Source organism: Mastomys coucha, unplaced genomic scaffold (assembly GCF_008632895.1).
Source record: "Mastomys coucha isolate ucsf_1 unplaced genomic scaffold, UCSF_Mcou_1 pScaffold9, whole genome shotgun sequence".
Lineage (NCBI taxonomy): Eukaryota > Metazoa > Chordata > Mammalia > Rodentia > Muridae > Mastomys > Mastomys coucha.
The window spans coordinates 22,892,161-22,909,266 of NW_022196915.1; the positions used below are offsets into that span (position 1 = coordinate 22,892,161).

The window sequence follows — 17,106 nt, forward strand, 5'->3', positions numbered from 1 at the left end:
ACTCTCACTCAGTTTTCCTCATAGATTTAATAAAAATCATCAAAGTTCCAGAAGCTCAGATGATGAGTACCTGGAGAAACACACAGGAGTTTTGATATCATTGCAGATATCATTGATTGGTAATCATTACGGGTCAATGAAGCTGGACGGAAGTAATAGGAATGCCATGCAGCACCTGTGAGTCAGAAAAGTTCCAATAAGGGAGGTTGTACATGCACTGAATATGCTAAATGGTATCACAGTTACTTTTTCATTGCTATGAAGAGACAGCATGACTGGAACAACATACAGAAGAAAATATTTCATTAGGGGTGGGCTTGTTTACAATTTCAGAAGATGAGTCTATCTATGACCTTCATGCTGGGGAGTATGGCAGCATACAGACAGATATGGTGCTGGAGCATTAGCTAAGAGCTTACATCTTATCTGAAAGTTGATGGCACAGAGATGGGGGAGAGAGCAAGGGAGAGGGAGAGGTTATCTTAGGAGAATTTGAAAGCTCAAAGCCCATCCCAAGTATCCCCAAAGACTCAGCTCCCCGAACAAGGCCCCACTTCCTAATCCGTCCCAGTTTCAGGAACTAGGGATCAAACATTTAAATATAGGATCCTGTGGAAGCCTGCTTATTCAAACCCCAATAAATTGGTAGATATTTGAGGCAATTGTTGAAAATGGAGATTGTGGCTAGAGACAGTCTTAAAGTGTAAATTTGTGAAGCTAAGTGTGCAAGTTAATATGCTGCAGCAAGAATGCTGAATACCAGTGAGTTGAAGGGAAGAAGGGACAGAGAACAAGGAAAAACACACATAGATGAAGGATGCTTGAGGCATCATAAGAATGGAGAAGGGGTTCCTAACATCCTGGGGATAACAATAAGTCTCCTCAGGGATAGCTTTCTTGTGAACACTTTTAACTCTGTCACTTCTCTGAAATCCACATCTCCATGCAATGAAGTGGCTTGCCCAAGGAGCTGCCAGAAATGGTGCATATTTCTCCTGTCGGGGAATGAGAGCACTGGAAATTACTTTCAGAAAGAAAAGCCTTTATTTTCTCCTTTATAATAAACACTCTCTACACCTCTTCTTTGCCTGCTTTTCTTGTTTTGTTGGCAATAAAAAAATCACAAATTTGACAAATTAGCAGGTGAGCTGCCTTCAGCAGAACAACAAGGTCGTTTTTTTTTTTGTTTTTTTTTTAAAAATATTATTTTATATTTAGCAATGAGCTTGGCTTCTGTAAATCTTGCTTTCTCAAACTGTGACATTTCAAATAGACCTGCATGGTAGAGAATGGACATTTCCAACACAGCCCCTTCTCTTTACAGGGCTCTGGAGGCTGGGACTCTACGCAGGAGAACTGTGTTTGGAAAAGAAGTCCTGCTTAAATATTTCTTTTACCCAGCACTCAGCAGCAAGCATTCCAGCCTCACTGAGTATTGACATCACAGGTTGGACATAGAATCCTAGGGTCACCCATACAAAGGGCTTAAGTACTCCACATAGCTTTAATGAATTAATCAGAAGCCACAGCCTGAGAATAAGATTAGACTCCATTTTCTTTTTCAGTAGAAAGCACAAGAGAAGTAATGATTCTCAAAGCCACCGGAGCGGGAAGGAATTGCCTAGAAAAGATGGAAGTGTCAGGGAGAGGGGAAAGAGGATGCCAAGCAGAAAATTTGCAGTCCACCTACATGATGAACACACACCTAGGCAGCCTGTCCTACCACACATGCTGGTCTAGAATGTTGATGAGGCAGAAGCAAAGATGGATTCCCCCAGCCGTGTCTCCTCCCAGTCCTGCCAGATCCACACCATACAAGGCCCTGTAAGACCTCTCATAAGAAAATAACCTTTCAGGTTGCCATAGTGCATTTTATGTTGCTATAATAAAGTGTCACATACAGAGCAGTCTTTCCTGAACAGAATTCATTGCATTATAGTTCTAGAAGGAGATAAATCTAAGATAAAAGGCCTGGATTTTACTGAGAGCTTTTTTTTTCTGTCATAATATTAATAAAGGTATTACATGGTAGAAGGCCAAAGAAACAGTAAGAAATGAATGAGAAAATAAAGAAGAAGAGGGAGGGTGCACACACAGAGAGAGAGGAGGTGATATCATTTGACACACTAAAGCTAAAGCACCCTGCAAGAAAGCTATTATGAGTATAGAATCATATTAAAGGTCCCATCTCAAGTAACATCATAATGTAACTGCCTTCATTAAACAATGGCACACATTAATATCTCTTCCCCTCCTTCCCCAGCAACTCATATGCATCTACAGCTCCAACATTTTTTCTGACCCTGTTGAACTATTTGTTTCTGTCTTCTCACCGCTTTCCTCTGATGATGACTAAATATCTGTAGGTAAATATACTGCAGATTAAATTACTATGACAGAATTGTGGCTGTCAGTATTATTCACTCAAAATCCATTCCTACTACTGGTACACAGCCAGCACACAACCAAACATGACTCAAATTGCTTCAGTACAGTCATGGCTGTGAGAAGGGTGCACAGATGGCAAAGGCATGTGACTCCAAGACTGATCACCTAAAAGTATTACCCAGGCTCCATCTTCATGGTGCAAGAAGAGAACTAACTTCCTCACATTATCCCCTGACCTTTGCCCAGGTGCTATAAGAAACACCCCCAACACACACACACACACACACACACACACACACACACACACACACACACACATACACACACGCACACATGCACATGTGCCAAAAAATTTAAAAATGTATTCCTGCCTTCAATCCTTCCCCCAACTCTGCCATAAGAGTCCCAAAACTCCATTCAATGTTTGTCTCTAAGTATCTGCATCTGTTTCAGTCCCCTGCTCAGTAGAGCCTCTCAGAGGACAGTTATGCTAGGATGTTTGCAAGCATAACAAGAATATCATTAATAGTGTTAGGGATTGGTGTTGCCCATGGGATGGGTCTTAAGTTGGGCTGGTTATTGGTGGGCTAATCCTTCAATCTCTGTTCCATCTTTGTCCCTGCATTTCATTTAGACAGTCAAAATTTGGAGATAGGAACTCTATAGGAAGACCAACAGAGTCAACTAACCCGGTCACCTGGGAGCTCTCAGAGACTGAGCCACCAATCAAAGAGCATAGATGGGCTGGACTTATGCCCACATCACATATATGGCAGATATGCTGCTCAGTCTCCATGTGGGTCCTCCAACAACTGGAGCATGGGCTGTCACAAAGCTGTAGCCTGACTATAGAATCCATTCCCCAATAGGTCTTCCATGCCTGGATTCAGTGGGTGCTTAATCCTGCATGGACTTGATGTGCCAGGTTGGAGGGATACCCAAAGGCCCTGCACCCTCTCAGAGGAGAAAGAAAGGGGACATCGGGGAGAGGGATTCTGTGAAGGGGCAATGTTTGGGATGTAAATAAATGAATAATGTACTCTTGCTTTCTCTTTATAAGGGATAACACCATTTCTTACATATAATTCTCAAATAGGAGGGCTAGAAGGACAGTGAGTCAGTGTCAGGTTTGAGTGCCAGTCTCTCTGACTCACACTGTAAGTTATCCATGTCCATTGTCCATTGTCACCAGTAAACTACCACCTACCCTCCTCACAATCCTAAATTCATATGAGCATAAACACCCAGCATTCCTCTTGATATTCTTTGAAAGCCACAATCATTCTGTTAGGGTATCTCTGGGGATTAATTCCTATGAGTTTCAAGGAGAAGAATCACAATTAACACTAGACCTTGTCAGAACCAAGATGGTATCTCATTTTTCCATCTCAGTGAACCCAAACTTTGGGCCTGCTTTCCTCAGAGACCATGTAGAGATCATGTAAAACTTCTGTGCTTCAGTTTTCTTATGGAGATATTTTCCTCATGCTGTTTTGGTGAGAAATGAATGAAATCTTGTATATAAGTGAGTCTGTCCCCAAATTTGTCACCTAAATAGGTATACCTTTAATCACCAGCTGTCCTCCCCTGCAAATAAACACAGTAGATGACCTTTATACAGCATGGTCAAAAGGAATGGCTGCCAACAACAAAGATGCCTCATTTGTGATTGCTTTCAGGATGATTTTGTGGCTGTATGTAGTCTATGGTTTGAATATTCTCTCTGCCTCTGCCATTATGGAGAGGAGCTTATAGTTTGATAAGAAAAAAGATGTTGCAGACTTTATTATTTTGGGGATCAAGGAACAACCATAGTGATGCCTTGGCAGCTATAGCCTGGCTTATCATTCTAATAACAATAGAAGGCAGGCTGAACACAACAAAAAGGAATTTGTTTTAGTGATGCTGTGTTCAGAAATTAAGGAAGAAATGAGACTGAGCAAATCATTAAATTGTTCTTGACTTGTTCATGGAATCACCTTCAAACCCCTGAGGCTGAATATGCCAGAGTTTTCTCCCATAGCAAACATCTGACAGTATTTGCTCCTTCACTAATAGAAACGAAGGAGTTAAGGCCTGTGGGTTTGCATTCTGTCATCATTGAAGTGAGTCCTGGCCTGAAGGATTTGGAAGATTAACCAAATGAGCCCTGTCTGTGGCTGCATCCCTGATTCTGTCCAGGTAAGAGATGCACCTCACCCCAAGGTGAATGCTGCCCTCTGGCTAGGAAGAAGCCCTGTGAAGGATGAGTTATGCTTCTTCCCAGCTCTGTGAAGGGTGAGGTCAGAGAAGCAGAAAATGACACTCATCAGGAGATGCTTTTCATTTTCTGTGATGAAATTTAGAGAGCTTGTTTTCAACCAGTGCAGTTCCCATAAAGAAAAGGAACCACTTTGTTCACTCTGAGTTAGCACAAAAGAAAACCTCGACGAGACTGGCCTTTACATACCACCATTGTCTTAGTCACTGTCCTGTTGCTGGGAGAAGACACCATGACCAAGGCTACTCTTATAAAGGCAAGCATTCAATGGATGGTTTGCTTACAGTTTGAGAGGTTTACTCCATTGGTATCATGAAAGGAGCATGGCAGTATGAAGGTACAGATGGTAGAAAAGTAGCTAAGAGCTACATCTTGATCCATAGGCTGAGAGAGTTCCTGGGCCTGGCATGGGCTACTGAAATCTTGAAGCCCACCCGCAGTAGCACACTTCTTCCAAGATGCCTACCCACCCCTAATCTTATCAATGAGTTCTATTCCCTAGTAACTGAGCATTCAAATATATGAGCCTATGTGGCTCATTCATATTCAAACCATAATCATCACACCTGAACCCATCACCTCATCTTACCTATCACTTCTTCCCATCATGCTCTGAGTGCAGCTGTCAACTACTGGAAGCTATTGAAACCATTCTTTCTTCCTATCTTGTTGGCAGCCCTTTGTTTCCATCTAGCATCTCATTCATTACTGGGACCCTATGAGGATTTGTGCTTATACCTCCTGTTCCCATGGTACAGGTTGGGGACTCTAACACTCTGCCCCACCGGTCATTGCTCTTGGCTCAGTTCTTGATCCCTGTCACTGTCACCACACCCACCATTCCTTTATCTCCCTCATACCTCATTTTAAGAATCTTGGGAATCTTCTTCCCACACACAGACTTATACTACTGTCTGTGACTTCGGAGTGGGCACTTTTGCAAATTGCATTATATTCCTTGACCTTGGAGTCTGTCACTGTCACTCACATCTTTAGATGACTACTGTGCTTGTTTTAGCCCTGCCCAAGGGTGACCCAATCCATAATGTTATTCTTCAAACTAGCTCTTTGCCATTCTCTCCACTTCTATGTCTTGGTGTAAGCAATTCTTGGAAGTGTAATGACATTGTAATATCGGCTCATCTTGACTGCCTGCGCTGTCTTGTCTTGCACTTCCTTGTGATCCTAGAGACAAATCTCTGAACATCATCGTTGTCGTCATCATCATCATCATCATCATCATCATCATCATCATCATCCAGCAGCAGCAGCAGCAGCAGCAGCAGCAGATAAGTACAAGAAATATATGAGAACTCCTCAAATTCTTCTGGTGGTTTTCCTCTATCTGGAGAAAAGTTTTAGGTTTTTTTTTTTTTTGATATTTTCTTTATTTACACATAAATTTCTCCTTTCCCAGTTCCCCTCCAAAAAACAAACAAACAAACAAATAAAAACAACAAGAAAAAGGTTTTAAGAATGCTAGCTCCCACCTCATCCCATTCTACTCATTCTGACCTTCTCACCTCCTACCTTATCCTTCCATCCTGGCTGATTTTCCCTTGCTATTCCAAATATGCCAAGCTCACCTCAACATCATGGGAGCATTTCTTCCAGAAATCAACCTAGACTTTTTTTCCTTCTCTTTCTTTCTTTCTTTCTTTCTTTCTTTCTTTCTTTCTTTCTTTCTTTCTTTCTTTCTTCCTTTTATTTTCTTTTCTTTCTTTCCTTCCTTCTTTCCTCCTTTCTTTCTCTCTTCCTTTGTCATTTCTTATTTTTTTCTGAGATGCTACTTCTTCTGGAGGTCTTCAGTTAACACTATTCTAAACTATAAACCTCATATCCTCCTTTTGAAGTCTAAGAATATTATTTTTCCTCTTTGTAATTTCATTTTCCTTCATAGCACTTACCCTTTTCTACCACACTGAAGATTTTCTACTGTTTCTCTCTCTCCTCTTATTCAATCCCCATCTTCATGAGAATGAGGATTCTATCTGGACATGTGCATATAGAGTGTTTTTTGACACACAGTAGGCAATCTTTTACTGTATACTGACTAAATAGACCCTAATTACTTTAGCCACAACAGAGGTCTAGTCAATACCCATTTGTTTTCTCAGCTTGGTCTCCCATTATAGTTCACTTAGCTATGTGGTAAACCTTTCCAGAACTGGAAGATGACAAAGGCATGACCTTTTCCTTTAGGGAAAAAATACCCAAACTTCTCAGTCATTATTTATGTCCTAACTCTAACTAGATTTTTCATTACCATGTGTCACTGGCTTTAAAGAGCGCTATACACTGCAGATGACCTTGTATACTCCCTGTTCTCCATTCAAGGGCCATGTTCTACTTGCCTGACAGTTGGTTATCATAGAGGTGAAGGATGGCTCTGTTATTATTATGAGTTGTCAAGAAACTTCATTGGCTTGATCAATCCAGGGAACCTTTATTTAGAGGAAAGAGGAAAATCAGTCAAAGCTGTTATTTGACAGGGTGTCAAAGACACAATCAGTTATTTGACTAAAGTGACTTTTCTATCAGGGTGGGATGGATTTGTTTAGGCACTTTGTCTTCTTCCTAAGACTATAAAGTTACATATACCCAAGTCTGAAAGCTTGAGAAAACTTGATCCGTTTACTTTTTATAAAAACAGCAACTTCTGTGCATACATACCTGTGCTGATCTGAGTCATTCCACTATTCCAGTCTTGTGAGTATTCAACTAGAGAGGGTGTCTGATTTGGAGTGGAGAACTAGATATGAATGTAGTGGCTACCTTAGCTGTGCACTTAATATCATGAAGATGACTGTTACTATATAGGAAATGAGGGTTTTTTAATTAATTATCTTTTTCACTTCATATTTTATTCCCCCTCAACCCACCCTCCGACTGTTCCACATCCCATACCTCTTCTCCACCCACCTGTTTCCATGTGGATGTCCCCGTCCCCCACCCCACCTGACCTCTAAACTCCCTGGAGCCTCCAGTCTCTTGAGGATTAGGTACATCATCTCTGAATGAACATAGACCCAGAAGTCCTATACTGTATGTGTGTTGAGGGCCTCATATCAGCTGGTGTATGCTATCTGCTTGGTGTCCCAGTATCTGAGAGATCTCGGGGGTCCAGGTTAATTGAGACTTCTGCTCCTCCTACAGGATTGCCCTTCTCCTCAGCTTCTTTTAGCCTTCCCTAATTCAACAACAGGGTCAGCTGCTTCTGTCCATTGGTTGAGTGCAACTGACTCTTTCAGCTGCTTGTTGGGTCTTTCAGAGGGCAGTCATGATAGGTCCCTTTTGTTGCAGCTGCCTGCAACTCCATACAATGAGGTCTTCTGGAAGAGGAGTAGGAGCCTAAAAGAATAAAGGGAACCAGACAGCAAGAGGGAATAAAAAATGGGACCAAGGCATGGTGGTGCTTTCAGTATATATAATATGTATAATTCAACTGAGAAACAAGCAGGTAGGCAAAATCCTGCCCTCTGTCCGCCAACATCCCATGGCCCGATTAGCATCTTCATCTTCGGTCTCTGGGGGCAGAAGTTCCAGCGTAGCAGGAACTTGGTGAGAGGCATGGCTATTAGCAGGAATTTGTAGAGAGGCATAGCTGTTTGTGGCAAGGCAAGGTCTAATACAGCCAGCTCTTGGCTGAAGGAGATTACACCTTTTTGTGAGCACTCCATAGCCTTAGTAATAGTGCCCGGCCTTGGGACCTCTCCTTGAGCTGGATCCCACTTTGGGCCTGTTGCTGGATCTTCTTTTCCTCAGGCTCTTCTCCATTTCCATTCATGTAATTCTTTCAGACAGGAAGAATTATGGGTCAGAGTTGTGACTGTAGGATGGCAACCCCATCCTTCACTTGATGTTCTGTCTTCTATGAGTTCCCTCTACCTACTGTTGGGCATTTCATCAAAGATCCCTCCCTCAGGAAATAAGTTTTATCATCACACCTTAGTGAAGAGAAAATGGAGGCCTCAAGATGCTTACCAGTTTTCCAAAGTTCCTCTATATGTAGTAGCATAGCTGAGATTTCAGTTTGAATCCAAACTCAAGTGCTTTAGTGTCTCAGCCTCTTTCCTTACTCCCATTTCCTTTCATCTGGGCTACTTCTGTAATCAGGAGCATCTGAGTTATGTTTAAAGAAGCTAAGAGTTCAGAAGGGAAAAACTATTTGAAAATTCAGTTCCTTCCCATTGCAGGATCCTTGGAGTATGTCTACATGTCTACTCTCCTGTTGGACATACAGTACTGGGACCTCAGCTAATCACCGTTAATCTCTAAGGTTATCCATTACCTATTCAATTCTATATTAAAACTCATCCCGTTACTAGTGAGAGAAATCCCCTGTAAGTTATTTTAAGACACAAATGAAATGCATTGGCTCCCTTGGAACCAGTATTTTAAGCATGCTTCAGAGATAGTGGAATACAGGTGGAATTCAAATGTTCACAGTATAACACTAGGGTACTGTCCTTCTATGTAGCACATGTATTTTTCTTAATGTCTGCTTTTGTCATCAAGATTTCTTGTGGTTGAGATTGTCATTATTAGTTTCACCTACCTTACCTGAGCAATTCTAGGAGCAAGGAATAATTCTTTTTCAACATTTCCTTGAGAAGTCTAAAAGTCAAGTCTCACCTGCTTAATGGGCTCTTCTTTGAACCAACACAGTGGCCAGGACAATGGAACAATTTTTGTAATAGATATGGATCCTGGTATGGGGTGCATGTCCTTCAAAAACACACATACTCAGAGAAGGGGAAAGACTTTCTTGAAGGCAATTCAGATTGCTTGGCCAGAAGAGTTATAAATATAAAATGCATGAAGAAATCAAAGCAAGAACTGGAGGGGAAAGAGGACATAAAGTCACAAGAATCTGAAAAGCAACATGAGCAAAGTTTAGATTGGCTTTCAAGAGACTGATGCAGCATGCACAGGGCCTGCATGGGACCACACCAGGTCCTCTGCATATATATATTATGGCTTCCAGTTTAGTGTATTTATAGGATTCCTAAATGTGAGAATAATTAGGTCTCTGATTCTTGTGCCTTCTTTGGGTTCCTTTTCTTCTGTTAGTGCTGCCCAATTCTGAAGTGATAATTTTTGGTTTATTTTATATATTTTATTTTGTTATATTTAAAAAATACTGAATGAATGAACAAATGAATGGATGAAAGAATGAATTAAAACATAAGTGATAGGGTAAAGGTTAATAACTGAACTGTAACTTATATCTATTGTTAGAAGAAATATCAGATTTCTCTTATAGAGTGACACACAATCTTCAGGAGTAGTTGACCATCATACAATGAACTGCACAGTTTTTCTGTGTGCTTTTATTTGGTTACAGTTTGGTGGGGTTTTTTGGAGGGTGGTGGTTTTATTTTGTTTTCCTATTTTGGAAATTTTGTTGTTGCTATATTTGATTTTTGTATTTTTTGAGAAAGAACTTAAAATTGGGAGGGTAGGGAAGAGGAGAGGATCTGGAGTGGCTTAGGGAAGGGCTCTCTCTCTCTCTCTCTCTCTCTCTCTATATATATATATATATGGTTTAAATAATAAAAAATATATAAAATAGTACCACAGAAAGAAATTAAAACAAAATAAAATAATAATACAATAAATAACAACTGAACAGCTTAATGCATTTCATTTACATGTGTCAGTTGCCTTAGAGTATAAAGAGTCATGTCATTTATCTCTTGGCAGTCCCATAGATCCAAGCATATAATGTTTGAAAATCCTGCATCCAATGCTGGTGCTTGGGAGGTGATTCAAACAGCATGCCATTATTTTATATTGCAATGCACCAATTCTCATATCTCTTATGTATTCTTACATGCAACAGAATTGCCTTATTTTCTTTGTGCCTCTGGCTCTTTATTTAAGTGAGTCAGAACTTAACAGACAATCCTTGGAAGTGCTGATGGCCAGAAGGTCTGTTGGAAACCAAAACTTTCAAAAAGACTTCTATAATAGTTGCTGGCATCCCTCATTTTTCAACAGGAGGTATACATTCTGATTTGTGCAGACACAGTATGAAGCAGAGGTACACATCTCATTATCCTATTAATCCTCGAGCATGTTGTTATTTGGCCATAATCTCCTTTCCCGAAAGACAAAGAGGGGGAAGGAGAAGACAGCAGTAACACACATAACAGATTGTGCTTTGATATACATGAAAGGTCTAGGGGTATGTTTCAGGGGGAATAGCTTCATCCCTTTAGCAATTAACTGATTGGGGAACATCTTGAAGGGAAAGTCACATTAAATAAGCAGTGGAGATAAGCTGCTAGGGACTATTTCTTCCCTTCTCTTCCTTCAAATCCATTCTGTAAATATTTCAGGATAAATGCTGAAAGCTATCTTTGCGTCCCTGGTGGCAGGTATCATTGTCTTAGGAAACACAGTTTATAAGCAAGCATCTTTAAAATGCTTGAAAAAGCCAGCTGATTTTCCACTAATGAAAACAACAACAACAACAACAACAACAAAAAAAATGATCCAGGAAACAGAACCACTCTAGAGAACAGGTGACCTTGACAAGGACAATTCAGTGTTCATCTTTGTTGTTGATACATTCTTCTGAAATTAACCTGTTTTCTGTTTCAGATGGAGAATCCATGTGACAATCTATATTCTCTTGTCACAGTAGCATTCATTCCAGAGCTTAGAGAACATCCATGAAGTAAACAGATGAGGGTGTAGTCCTTATGATCTTACAATCTAGTCATGGAGCAAATAAGCAAAGGGAAATGTCATCCAAAAATATTGGTAAGTTGAAGTCATATTATGAATAGATTATGTAGGTGGGTCTGATAGTTTTGTAGGTGAACTAATGCTTGATAAGTCCTTTTATGTATTCTTCCAGAAGCAGGAGCATAAATCAATACCATTCACCTTAAAGTGTAGCCAATTTTAGATTGGTCCTTAGCTGATAGAAGACGACTGAAAATGTCAATGTGAAAACAATCCTTATTCTCTTTACTTTCAGCTTTCTTCTTCCTTGTCTCATTGCTAGCTTTGTCCAATCCCTCATCATTAGAAAACCCAACCCAAGGTAGTAGGAGAAAAAGTTCTCTTTGGGGTTTTGAGAAGCAAGCTGGAACATGAGTCTCAATGAGTAGTACATTTACTGTGGTAGAATAAACTTGGCGGGCCAGGCAGAGGTGGTGCACAACTTTAATCCCAGCACTTGGGAGGCAGAGGCAGGCAGATTTCTGAGTTTGAGGCCAGCCTGATCTACAGAGTGAGTTCCAGGACATCCAGGGCTAAAGAGAGAAACCCTGTGTCAAAGAAAAAAGAAAAAAGAAAAAAAAAAAGAATAAACTCGGCCACGTGAAAAGTGATAGTGAAATTTGGATGCATGTGTAGACCTAGAGCTTAAAAGCTAAAGATCCTTGGTTTTAAATGAATTATGAGGAAGAATTGTTGGGAAATTTTGAGTAGATGCAAACTCTGACTTATGCTTTAAAAGATTTACCAGCAGAATGGATCACTCTGAGAGCAGACTGGAAGCAGGAAAACCACTCAGATGCTTAGCCAACATGACCCTGATTTATACTTCCAGGGTCTGTTGTATGCTAGGCAATTGGCATACATCCTGCAATTTACTAGTGTCTGTGGGAGTCAGGGAATATCATTCTGGTTCTTTCAGTGATAAAATTAAGTCATCATTTTCTTAAGTTGTGAAGTCATACAGTTATTCTTTGGAATGTGAACCAGATCAGTTGGAACGAAAATGTGAGTGTATGTTTATTTGTTTGATTGTTTCATTCTACTGCTTTTAAATATTTTCCTTGTGTATATTTTTCTGTGGAAATAGTTTGATCTCTTTGAGTGGTCATGGGAGGATGTCAGAAGTGTCGAAGGACTTCGGCCCTGTTTTCTACTGAGGCGTTGGTCTGTTGGGACATTGAAAGACTACTTTCTGTTATCCTAATACATCTGTTTGTAATTACCAGGTGCCCTTACACTTCCCCTTTCTGTCAACATAATTATTCTCAATCATGTGAACAGTGCCCTGACCAGCCCAGAGACCCACTCCCCTGCCAACTTCAGTTCCAAAAGCCTTTCCACTCTAGTTCAAACATATGGACTCTCTTTTCAGCTCCAAGAACAAGAGAGTTTGATTCCAAAAGCAGAGCAAATGGAAGTTACTTCTTGATTTGACTGTGTCACCTGGAAGGGCAAAAACTGGTTAAACTACTAAGGCAATGTTTGGAAGAGTAACAAAAACAATGACTTTGTCAACCAAAGGGGCATTTGAAATAGGAATTTAATTTGGAAATGGAACACTTGATATGAACCATGATAATCCAAAAAGCCCTCTTCACTATGTGAAGCAAATAAAAGAGAAAAGCTAAACCTATCTCCACTAATGAGTCTAGAAATAAAAAAGAGGGCCTCCCAGAATCCAAGAAGAGCCCCCAGATTGAGGCTATACAGACAGCATCTAAACTTTGGTCTCTCTGGTTGCTTCTCTACAGCATCTTTCTGCAACACTGAAATGGAAAAGTAGGTAAAGAAGGAAGGCACCAAGAAGCAGCATGAATAGGAACTGTAAAAAGATATATTTTTAAAAATACCTGACCCAAAGTATTAAACATCCCTTTAATTCGATGATGAGGGAATTATTAAAGATAGCCTAGAATCCTATGTGGGATGGATGTTCTTATATATACATCAAAAATAATTGCCTATAATTGCTTTTCATTGATTCTGTTGTTTTAAATATTCCTCCTTGACCCTAGGTGATACTGCTGAGATGTCTAAGTCCAGGAGAACTGCTGTAGCTGAGCTGAAGTATCTATATCAACAGCTTGCAGGGGCCTTCCTACTCACTCCAACAAGCACCACTCGCACTAAAGTGGGTTGGAGCTCCAGACTATGTTCCTCAAAGAGGCTTGTAAATTATCATAATTCTAAGTCCAGACCTGCAGAGATTACCTGAGGTTAAGCCCACCATAGAGAGCTCTTCTATTGATAGTTTTTCGCCAGTATTTCAAGTGACCTACTTGGCCTTTCTTTGCTCCATCCTACTTTTTCCATCAGAGATTCTTTAAGCAATTCTACTTGTTCTGGTGGGGTGTTTCAGCACATAGCTAGCTGGCAGGCTGACTTGGCAGGTCTGCTACCCGGGGATAAGAAGTTGCTCATAGGTTCCAAAATGGAGTTCCAGATTCCTTTTTGTAGTGTTCTACTTGATGAAATCTCCTGGGAACATCTTGATTTTAGCAAGTTCTCTTTAAATCTCCATTCCTCTTTTAAGGTAGTTTTGCTTCTATTTAAAAATCAGACAGAGTAACCTTTTTTCCTTACTTTCTCACTCCTTCCCCTCCTCAACTCCTTCCTCCTTTTTTCTTCTTTCTTCCCCCCACCCCTCCCGCCCACATTGATTTCTTTATTACTCTGTTTAGTTCAGTCTTTGCAGTTTTTCCTATGAACCCAGAAGTCAAGCTGGCCTCCTATGAATTATTTTCTGAGTAATATATAGATAACTACAGAGAATAGAATATCCTCTTTTTTCCCTGTATACCCATTGAGAATTAAGAATACAACTGTCAATCTTAGCAGGACTCAGTAAGTGCTGTATTCAGAAACAGTAAGTGGAAATATGATCAGCATGCACTTTCATGTTTCAGTAAAATGGAATATGTGGAACTGACAAGACTGATAACTTATAAAAGGCAATCTTCTACCCAAAACATTCTTATGATGTTCTCTGGCTTCAGAGATTACCTTTCCTGGACAGAAGAATGTACAGCATGCTGGATTAAATTTGGAAGGTCCCAATAGACTATTAGGGTTTACCAAACCCTGGGCCAACTTTAATATGTGTTTAATTAGTTCTCTGTGGTAGATATAAACAATAAAAATATCAAGTTTTGTGTATCATTCCTGGCCTTTTCTATGCATATCTCAGAATTTTTTTAACAATAATTGTATAAGGTATTATTAAAACTGCCACTTTCTCTGTGAGAAAAAAAATGAAGCATACAGAACATAATGCATTGCAGGTTTACTTTCCACACAGCAATTAGATACTCACTACCGCTATCCCTCTTTAAAAGAGAAACTTCAGACTGATAAAGGGCCTCACCATGCTGGGAAGATGGGAAAAAATAGCAAAAGAACTTGAAAGTATGGAGAGCCATTTTGTGTTCCACTCACCAGGTAAGACCACCTAGAGAGACTTTAAAGTATAATCCTGTTGTCAAAAAATCCCCGAACACATTCTTCGCATTGTTTTTATTTCTATATTTCACAGTTTTTACTTAGTTCCAGGAAATTCTGTTCAAATACCCCAGTGGATTCCTGAAACCTTGACAGTAGTGAATGCTGCAGATACTGTGTTGTAAACAACTCACACTTACTTATGTTAAATGTACTGTGTAAATTAGGCACACTGATAGGGTAACAATACATGACAACTAATTGATTTAATGTTGAACATCTGGAATTTCCTCTAACTACCTGTTAGAATTCTTGGTTATCACCTGTTGTGCTTCTGAAGCTGGTAGATAAATCCTTTAGGAGGTAGAAGGATGTTAGGTTATGGGGTATGCCTTTGAAAGTGATAATGCAACTGTCTCTTTTTGCGCTTTCTAGACATCACGAATCAAGTATCTTTGCTCTGTTGAAGGGCCAGTATCATGAGGTTCTGTCTTTCTCCAGGTCCTCAGACACAGAGCTTACTGGTTTTGTACTGATACCTGGAAGTGTGGGCTAAATAAATATTATTTTCTTTGTGAAAAATCACAAGATTTTTATCATAATAATGAAAAGTTGACTAATAGTCTCCCCTTTTTATTTTAGTTACCAGTATCAGGATTAAATCTTGCCCATAATAAACTCATGTTCTACTATTAAGTTACATCCCCACCGTAACATAATCTCCATGTTTTAAATGACTTTTTTGAGGATTTAATACATGAACACTATATTTATATAATTTCTACCTCTCCCTTTCCCTCTGAAAATCCTAGCTATATCCCTACGATTCCCTTATTCCATTTCAAATTCATGACCTCTTCTTCAATTATTGTTATACATACGCACATATACATACATGAATATATATGTATATACATATATATTTATATGAATGTACATGTATATATAATATATGCAATATATAACATATGCTATATATACACACACGTATATATAACATATATATATATATATATATATATATATATATATATATATAATCTGCTGAGTCCATTTAGTATTGTTCATATGTGTATGGGTTCATGGTTGAACACTTGAGAGATTAGATAACCTATCTATGAGAATGTTTTTCTATAGAGGAGGTAGATACTTTTACTATCAGTAACCATTAATTGCCTGTAGTACTTCATTTAAAGATAAGGTCTTGGGAAATTTTGCTCATTCATATTAGCATATCAAACAGTGTTTTAGAGACTTTGATACAATAGTTTTGAGATTCAATGGTGCTGCTTCCATGTCATATAAGAAGACATGATCTCACAGTAATTATTCTGGTCTTCTGGCTCTTACAATTTCTTCTCCATCTTCTGCAATATTCCTTAAGCCTTAGGGATAGAGGTTGAGTTAGAGATGTATCAAGTGGACTTAAGCTTATCATTATCAGTTGTTCTACACAGTTTGAACAATCATGGATGTCTTAGTCAGGGTTTCTATTCCTGCACAACATCATGACCAAGAAACAAGTTGGAGAGGAAAGGGTTTATTTGGCTTACTTCCATATTGCTGTTTATCACCAAAGGAAGTCAGGACTGGAACTCAAGCAAGTCAGGAAGCAGGAGCTGATGCAGACAGAGGCCATGGAGAGGTGTTCCTTACTGGCTTGCTTCCCCTGGCTTGCTCAGCCTGCTCTCCTATAGAACCCAAGACTTCCAGCCCAGGGATGGCACCACCCACAAGGGGCCCTACCCCCTTGATCACTAGTTGAGAAAATGCCCCACAGCTGGACCTCATGGATTCACTTCCCCAACTGAAGCTCCCTTCTGTGATAACTCCAGCTTGTGTCAAGTTGACACACAAAACTAGCCAGTACAATTGACCCCTTGTCAATTTGACACATAAACACATCACTATTAAGCCTCAACCCTTATGTTCTTATTCATCCCCAAGATCTAAAGTCCCATAGTCTTTACATATAAAATTCAAAGTCTCTTAATTGTGGGCTCCACTAAAATGTGTTCTTCCTTCAAGAGGGAAAAATATCAGGGCACAGTCACAATCAAAAGCAAAACCAATGTCTGGGTTCCAACTCACGATCTTCTGGGCTCCTCTAAGGGCTTAGCGGGTCACTTCTCCAGCTCTGCCCTTTGCAGCACAGTTTGTCTGCTGGGCTTCAGAAGCCTGTACTCCACTGCTGTTGCTGTCCTTGGTGGTCATTCGTGGTACTGTCATCACTAAAACACTGTCTTCTGCTGTAACTAGGCTTCATCAATAGCCTCTCATAGGCT

General features: G+C 39.8%; 1 long non-coding RNA gene across 1 annotated transcript; it reads left to right on the top strand.

The window, feature by feature from the left end:
- Window positions 1-1,113: 1,113 nt before the first annotated feature.
- LOC116084595 lies at window positions 1,114-14,540 on the top strand. The gene is made up of 4 exons (XR_004116178.1): window positions 1,114-1,447; window positions 4,447-4,569; window positions 11,258-11,419; window positions 13,399-14,540. It is a non-coding gene; the product is annotated as an uncharacterized LOC116084595 (long non-coding RNA).
- The last annotated feature ends 2,566 nt before the right edge of the window (window positions 14,541-17,106 follow it).